Raw genomic sequence first — 9441 nt, 5'->3', positions numbered from 1 at the left:
TATAATATTGTTTCTTGTTGTATTGACTGCTTTTATGTTGAGTGTTTTTACCTGTGCACCTGTAGCACTTTGAGATGTGTTCTTCACGTGTAAAGTGCAATACAAATAAAATTTATTATTATTATTATTATTAAATAGAGACGATATTAGGAGCAATGACGCTGAATATTTTTACTATTCTATTGAGGAATTAGATAAATGAAGAGCTCTCGTGAGCGATACAATTGCATAGTAATTTATAGTGATTTCAAAAGCAGTCCTTAAAAAAAAAAAAAAATACATGGAGTAGTGTGGCATAATTTTTGAGAGATTACGCGGAACGCGTTTTAGTTAAGATCCTGGTTTCAATGCCCTTAATGTATATAGGCAAGGCTACTGCTTTAAAAAAATATCACAACGCGTTTTGAGATTGTTTTGAATTAAACACATTGTTTTTGGCACAACAGGCCGAGTGGCGTTACGCATTGTTCAAAAATCAGGTTTTATTCTGGCATGTTGAATTGGCGTTTTAGATTTTAGATTTCGTTAGATTTATTTTTCTCATAACAGCTAAAAGAACTTAATATATGCCTTGTCTTAATATGACCTACTTAATATAGGCAATAGGCATATAATAGCCTTTATAATAAATTAGCAAAACTTGGCCACTAAATATTTAATTTTCAATTATTTTAATTATCACAATTAAAGGTTTAATTTTATTAAATTGAACAAGCACAACAATCAGCATTTAATCAAATATTCTAAAAGATGTATTATTAATAATAATGTTATTTCAACATAATATTTCGTTTTTTCTACATAATATGTGTGCGTGCAACAAGCAAGATGTTCATTTGTAAATCCGGTGATGCGTGCATTGATTTTTATCAATAAACTAGTGTTTTCTGACAGTGTCGACTGCAAAGATGAAGTTGACGATCGCCATATTTGTAGTGAACGCACCTAGAGAGAAATGCACATAAAGAAATAATCAGAGAGTAGCCTTTTTCTTTTCGTTTTGAATTATTTCGTTTGAAGACATTTCAAGCTTTGTGTATTTTATGTATTTATCATGTCTGTGTGAGGCATACGCTGAGTTTCGTTAAGTTAGGAGGATGAGATGCGCTCCAGCTGACGTGCAATGCAAGTGACCGCGCGGGCGCCTCCATGATTAGTGTCTGTTATATTTGCTTCTCTTACTTATTAAATCAAGGCAATTGGTTGATGAAAAATTTATTAAAATTAAGATACAATTTATAGAAAACGAAATTCACTTTAACCCTTGTGCATCAATTTAAAAAAGTTACTCATAGGTCCAAAGAGGACAAAAATGTCCATGTCAAAAAACGGTCATAAAAAGTTGAAGCTTGGGAGCACAGACTTAACTTTGGTATCATTTTAAAGAATACCCTTGGCAGATAATGCTGAAGTTAAATTTTTTTTATAAGTAAATCCAAAAAAAAGTTATATAGGTTTAAGTTTATGAAAATTATTTATCAATATTATTTTATATAAAATATATATTTTATGAAACAAGTTGAACTCTAAAACGGCTAGAAAATCAAAGCCATAAATCTAAATAAGTTGTGTTCCAAATTTGAGGTTGATATCTCAAAAAATGAGCTTTCAGTAAGATTTTGTTTGGGCGCAGTACCAGACTTTCCCCATTGGATCCCAGCAAAACTCCTCTGGTCACACAGTGATTGGCTTTGTTATTTGCAGTTGAGTTTTTCTCTATCAATACTACAAACACACACATGCACACAAACAATTTTTTTTATATATAACACACATACCAACCACACTCTGACATCCATACCAACACACCCACACAATTATCATTGCATAATTTATCCAACTGGCTCTATAATAGCTCAAAATTCATGCAGTTAACAGTAACAAAAAAACAAAAACTTACTCATAGGTCCAAAAGGGACAAAAATGTCCAAGTCAAAAAACTCTCATAAAAATGTTATGCTTGGGAGCAAATACTTAAGTTTGGTCTCATTTTAAAGAAGACCCTTGGCAGATTGTTGTTGAAGTGAAAAAAGTGAAAAACGTGCAACCAAATTTTTTTTATAGAAGTTTAAGTTTATGAAAAATATTTATGAACATTATAATCAATATTTTATATAAAATATATATAAGTATTTTGTGTAACTAGTGCAACATTTTTTTTTTCAAATGAAATGGGGGTGAAATAGTAAAATTACAATAAAAATAGACACCTGTGCCAAAATTAATGCAGTTAACATAAAAAAAAAAAAAACTTACTCATAGGTCCAAAAGGGACAAAAATGTCCAAGTCAAAAAACTCTCATAAAAATGTTATGCTTGGGAGCAAATACTTAAGTTTGGTCTCATTTTAAAGAAGACCCTTGGCAGATTGTTGTTGAAGTGAAAAAATTGAAAAAAAGTGCAACCAAAAAAATGTTATAGAAGTTTAAGTTTATGAAAAATATTTATGAACATTATAATCAATATTTTATATAAAATATATATTTTATGAAACATTTGGAACTCTAAAACTGATATAAATTCAAAGCCATAAATCTAAACAGGTTGTGTTCCAAATTTGAGGATGATATCTCAAAAAATGAGCTTTCAGTAAGATTTTGTTTGGGCGCAGTACCAGACTTTCCCCATTGGATGCCAGCAAAACTCCACTGGTGAACACAGTGATTGGATTTTCAATTTGCAGTTGAGTTTTTCTCTCTCAAATATTACAAGCACACACATGCACACAAACACATTTTTTTTATATAACACACATACCAACCACACTTAGACATCCATACCAACAAACCCACACAATTATCGTTGCATAATTTATCCAGTTGGCTCTATAATATGCCGAAGCAGAAAACAGGAATAAAGCGAGTATTTGCTTTATAGGCCTAACCTGAAAAAATGGCACCATCTGATAAAAAATGGTAAAAATGTCAATTTTGAAGCCTTGCCAACAGAATGAAAGCCTATTAAAAAAGATTGCATCATTTTATAGTTAAACGGCACAGGGATTAAAAAATGCAGTTTTAATGGGTTTCAATGGGGACATTTTTGTCCTTAAGGTGCTGAGAGGAAGTATTTTGTGTAACTAGTGCAAAATAGATTTTTTAAAGAAAATGATGATGAAATAGTAAAATTCCAATAAAAATACACACCCGTGCCAAATTTTATGCAGTTAGCATTAACACAGGCAAAGTGATCAAAAAAACAAAACTGAAAAAGCCAAAAATGTCCTCAAGGATGCACAAGGGTTAAAGAAAGGTTTTCTACTAAACAAAACTTAATGAAGTGGTCAAAATCATGTCTGACCCACTCCATATCCATCTCTCGATATAATGCATCCTATCTTACTCGTGCTGTTCACTTTTCATATTCAACATAGATGGAAAAAAATAACATTATAATATTTTAACAAATATGATACTAAATGAGATTATTTAATGGCTACAACAGTAGGCCTATAGACTCTAATTGTACAAATTGCTGCACATTAATTTAATTAAATGAAACCTTGTAACGAATTCACACTGTAGGGTAGACTGTGTACAGTTGAGACACCTTAAATAACTTGCGTTCGCAGCAAGCACAAGTTGTGATTTTTGCTGTGCACTTGCATATTAGTGTCAGCTGGGAAGGAAATATAGAGACCAGACCTCTTGGAACTTTAATTGAATACATAGGGTTGGTAAAGCATACTGAAATTACATCCCTACAAATTTATTAGGCCCTACTGAAAATAAATGTATCGAATTTAAGCAAAGTAGCCTAAATGTTAAGACTGTAAGTCTTTGTACTTTTTTACGTAGCCTATAAAGGACTCTTATAGCCGACTTTGTGTTAATTTAATTTGTAGAGGATTTTTTTTAACTCAAACATTAACACTGAAATAAATGAAACTAAATTATTGTAATTTTTTTGGCACACCACGACGAGTGGCGCTATGCATTGTTCTAAAGCCAGGTTTTATTCTGGCATGTTGAATTAGTGTTCGACAAACGCGGCGGCGCGGTCATTTGAATGAAGAGCGCTTCTCGCTCGTGTGAGCGAACACACACTGGAACGTTAGGCCATGTCGCAACGAGTGAATCGTGGCCGAGTGGTTGAACTTACGTTACGATCATTTAGATGACACGGGTTCGAATCCCGAACTAACTTGGACTACTGATATTTTTATATTAGCCTATTAATGCATTTTATTGTCTATTGTTGATGCAGAGAGATTTGTCTAGTTCTAAAACATATTTTTTTGCTTATAGCCTATTTACAAAATAAAATCACCATGCATTTCCATTTTACACTAAGGAACAAATAGTATACAATGACTTTACTTCTGTAGCCTATAATAATTCCAATCGTAATTTCAAAAGCAGTTCTGTTAAAAAAAAAAAAAATATATATGACGTTTAAACGACAAACAATAAAATCAGAACCAGTATTCTGTTGCGTTCATGGTTCCAGTGGCAGTAATGCATTCACGGCTTTTTAAAATGTCACAAAGCGTTTTGAGATTGTTTTGAATGAAATATTGAAGTTTATAATTAAGTGTTTTGGCACACCACGACGAGTGGCAAACTCTTTGTTTTGTTTTGCAAACTCAGCTAGCCTGTGGGGGGTTTGGAGAAGGCAATAGTTGCTTTATCGTGGGGGTGCAGGACAGAGGTGTTAATGTTCCGTCTTTCATATGGAGAGTGTCGGAGCCAGCCTGATGAGCAGGCAAAGGCAAAATTCTTTTAAGGATTAATCTCAAAATCTCCAAAAGTCCATAGCCTATGTACAGTAGGCCCTATATCTTATTAAATTATATATTGTAGTTTTATTGATTGTATTTAAAGGTTTTCCACACACAATTTCAATTTAGCAGATACAGAGCTCTTTAATTCGCGACCCACCTCGTTTTACAAGGTGAATTCAGCAAGGCATGTTCATGTTGTATCTTTGAAGGAACAAAAGCTATTTGTTACAGATTTTTCTTTCGTGATTTGTGTGGATGACACACAGCGACATATACAGTATTATCAGCTGTATGGTGTTTTTTTAACGCTGAAATGCTTAATTTCGAGAAAGACCCGCCGCGCGCAGTGAGGGAGACCAAACGTACTAAAAAAAGATCAGTGCGAAAGAGAGGCAAAGAAAAACGCCTGTTCTTAATTTATGTTGCTTTGAACTTTTTTCGTTTTGTACCGTTTTAATTTTTTAATTTAGCTGCAATTTCTTTGACAATAGAAATTTAAAATGTTGCAAGAATAAGATTATGTGTTTCTTATTTTGCATCACAAAGGGAATTAACTCTATCGATGCAACACTGTTTAAATAAATAAACTGTCCCGACACTTTATTCATACCTTGAAATGTGCGATGGGTTTTCAAACTTAATTAATTTTCTTTTTCTTTTACATTTTCATTGTTTATTTTTTAATTGAAAGCAATACTGTATTGAAAGTATTTTTCTGATTTGTTCGATCTGTTTTGAAAAATGTCTTCCGTTGCTATGGCCGGGTATCACTGTCAGTCATCTCAATCTCGTGAATGATTCACACACACACAAAAAATAACTTAGCAGATTAAAGACGAGCTTCATCATCTTCATTTTCTGGTGCAATCGGCTGACAGTCTTCCTTCATCAGATGTGTCGTCTTTGCATATTTAAGCATCAAGAACGGAAAAACATAAACACTGTCGGCTACACTGAGATTCGATCTCAGATCGTTTGAAGCTCCGAGAAGCTATTGTTAATGCATTGACCACAGAGCTATCATCTGAGTAGCCTAGGTGTACTATTTTCTCATTTTTGTTCAAATAATGAAAAAGTTTTTTTTTTTTTTTTTTTTTACAAGATCTTGCGCCATGTTTTTTTTTTTTTTTTTTTTTAATAAACATATAGGAAACTTACCTTTTAAAATGCCGCAGTTGCTGCTGTTTTGCTCTGTCACTTGCGCCACCCGGTATCGTAGTCATTTCGCGAACGACTTTGAAATTCGACTGGTTTATTTTTGCTGCGGCAGTAATAGGCATTGTGGTTGATTATTTATTAAATAATTCAATTTATAATCATAACAACATGTAAGCCTATTTAATTCTGAATATAACAAAGAATGCTTAAACCGACTAACATCGGTTAGTAACTGCAAGTCCTGAAAATGTTTTAATTTTAAATTATTTTAATTTATTTCACTGTTATGTTTCAGTTAATAAATCTACAAACACATTAAAATAACACGAAGTAAACTAGATGTACCGCATCGCGGTACAAAATATGACCGCCGCTCAAGCCTGCACTGGCTTTCCACAAAAATAAATGACGTGGAGTAATTTGGCTGTATTGCGTGTTTATGTATATACCTATAAAAAGTAATAGTATGTGCATGTGTTTGTGTGTGTGTGTGTGTGTGTGTTTGTGTATGTGTGTGTCTGTGTGTGTGTTTGTGTGTGTGTGTGTCTGTGCGTGTATGTATGTGTGCGCGTGTGTGTTTGTGTGTCTGTGCATGTGGACTTGTATGTGTGTGTATGGGTGTGTGTCTGTGCGTGTGGATGTCAGTGTGTGTGCATGCTTGCATTTGTTTGTATTCCTGCATGTGTGTGTGTGACAGTATCATCCTAAACCAGCAACCCTTCGCTCAACAGCACCATCTACAGGCCGATGAGTGTACAGTCACTAAATGTACACATAAATGAATTTATTTTATACCCCCCCCCATGGATGAAATTCTACAAAACTTAGCAGAGGATACCCCCAGAGGATGTCAAGTTAATCATACACATGAAATATGGTGCAGTTCTGAACATCTCCACTGAAGATAGGGGCGATTAAAGCAGAATAATATTGCATTTTCATTTTTTATGGGAGGGGCGCAAATCACAAATGACTGATTATGGGCTAGGTTGATGTGGGCCCTTAAGAGTGGGCCCTACATACCATAAAAATTTCTTCATCCTTGGTGCCACGGTTCAGGTAGTTTTTTAGGAAAAACTGCATTTTTTGGGGTTTGGGGGGGCCCAGCGCGGGGTGGGAGTGGCCCCCGGGGACCAAACGAAATTTTTCCGTAGAAGTGTAGTGGGGCTACATGCCCACCAAATTTCATGTTCCCCTGTGCTTCGGTGTCCCTGGTTTCGTTGACGAAAAATTTACGGGGGCCCCAGCGCGGGGGGGGGAAGTGGCCCCCGGGGACCAAACGAAATTTTTCCGTAAAAGTCTAGTAGACCAACATACCCTAAAAATTTCTTCATCCTCGGTGCCACGGTTCAGGTAGTTATTTAGGAATAACTGCATTTTTTGGGGTTTGGGGGGGCCCAGCGCGGGGGGGGAGTGGCCCCCGGGGACCAAACAAAATTTTTCCTTAGAAGTCTAGTGGGGCTGCATGCCCACCAAATTTCATGTTCCCCGGTGCTTCGGTGTCCCTGGTATCGTTGACGAAAAATTTACGGGGGCCCCAGCGCGGGGGGGGGAGTGGCCCCCGGGGGCCAAACGAAATTTTTCCGTAAAAGTCTAGTAGACCAACATACCATAAAAATTTCTTCATCCTCGGTGCCACGGTTCAGGTAGTTATTTAGGAAAAACTGCATTTTTTTGGGTTTGGGGGGGCCCAGCGCGGGGGGGGAGTGGCCCCCGGGGACCAAACGAAATTTTTCCTTAGAAGTCTAGTGGGGCTACATGCCCACCAAATTTCATGTTCCCCGGTGCTTCGGTGTCCCTGGTATCGTTGACGAAAAATTCAGTTAGATGATAGGAAAAAAAAAAAAAAAAAACTTTGACAATCCCCATATGACCGCTTTCGCTAGCTACGCTAGCGGTGGTCATAATAAACAATATAAACATTTACATATTGATTTTACTGATTCAATGATCAATATCAATGTTTATTAATTATAGCAAAGAATGTTTGAACATTTCAATTACCTCTGTATGCTCCATGTCCAACAAAGCCTCCACATTTAGGAGTTGCGGGGATAACTGATGAAAGACAAAGCAGAGCTGCTCTGTAAACCTGATGTCCTAAGAAAGAGCTGTCTTCCAGAATCAGGCCATGCCAAAGTTCATATTCATATTCATATTCATATTCATTCTTTATTGTCCTTAGTAGAGGAAATTTGTTTCCACAGTCTGTACCAAAAGTAACATTCAACACTCATAACATACACGTACAACACAGAATTTTGGACACATGAGTAAATTAGGCTTTCTGTAAATTCAGCGCTCTTATTGCTGAAATTACAAAGCTTTTCCCTAGTCGTGATTTTTTATGAGGCAGCTGTCTGTATCTGCGACCTGAGGGAAGAAGGATAAAACATGAGTTAAGAGGGTGGCTGGGATTTTGTATGATGGTATTTGCTCTGCGAATGGTAGCAGCATCAATGAGAGCCGGCAAGTTGGGTGTGGGAAGACCAATTATTTTTGAAGAAGTCTTAGTGATTCTAAGAAGCTTGTTCCTATTAGTGAGAGAAAGCATAGTGAAATAGCAGGTGGCACAGTACAGAAGGACGGGTTCAATGATGCTACGGTACAAAAGGAGAAGAAGATGTAGTTTGACTGAGAGACTTCTGAGTTTACGTATGACAGATAGTCTCTGCTGGCAGCGCCTGTGAATGTCTGTGGTGTGATGGTGAAAACTCAATTTATCGTCCAAAATAATGCCAAGGTACCTGAAGCTGTCCACAATGTCCACTGACTGGCCCTTGATGGAGATATGGCAGTGAGCAGTGGAGGATTTTTGGCGTGTGTCCAGGATAAGTTCCTTTGTTTTAATAATGTTAAGAAGGAGATGACTGTCTGTACACCATTGGGTAAAATTGTCAACAGATTGGTGATATGCTGTGACTGATTCTGTACCGGTGAGGAGGGCGAGTATGGCTGTGTCATCCGAGTATTTGAAATACTTTGTGATGTCAGAACTACGGCAGTCGTCAGTATATATTGTGTAAAGGAACGGACTTAGGACACAGCCTTGGGGGGCTCCAGTGTTGACAGTAATGGTGGAGGATGTTATACTACCCACCCTTACTGCCTGTCGTCTGTCACTGAGAAAATTATAAATCCAGTGAATAAGAAGAGTTGGCACGTGAAGTTGTTGGAGTTTAGTTATCATGAGGTGACGTTGTATCGTATTAAAGGCGGAGCTGAAGTCTATAAAAAGAATCCTGGCATAATGGCCAGGAAAATCCAGATGTTGGAGGAGAGTATGAAGAAGGCATGCAACAGCATCCTCTGTTCCTCTTTTGGCCCTGTAGGCAAACTGGTAAGGATCCAGCTGTGGGCCGACAACCGGAAGGATAGTGTTTAATACCAGTTTCTCAAGACATTTTGCTATTATTGATGTGAGTGCTACTGGTCTGTAATGATTCAGTTCACAGGGACGAGGTCTTTTGGGTACAGGAATAATAGTCGCAGTTTTCCAGAGGGCGGGGACAGTTGCTGTCTGTAGTGACTCTTTAAAAAGTGAATGAAGGACAGGAGAT

The sequence above is a fragment of the Squalius cephalus genome (assembly GCF_949319135.1).
Source record: "Squalius cephalus genome assembly, chromosome: 2".
NCBI classification, from domain to species: domain Eukaryota; kingdom Metazoa; phylum Chordata; class Actinopteri; order Cypriniformes; family Leuciscidae; genus Squalius; species Squalius cephalus.
This window is presented reverse-complemented; position numbering follows the sequence as displayed.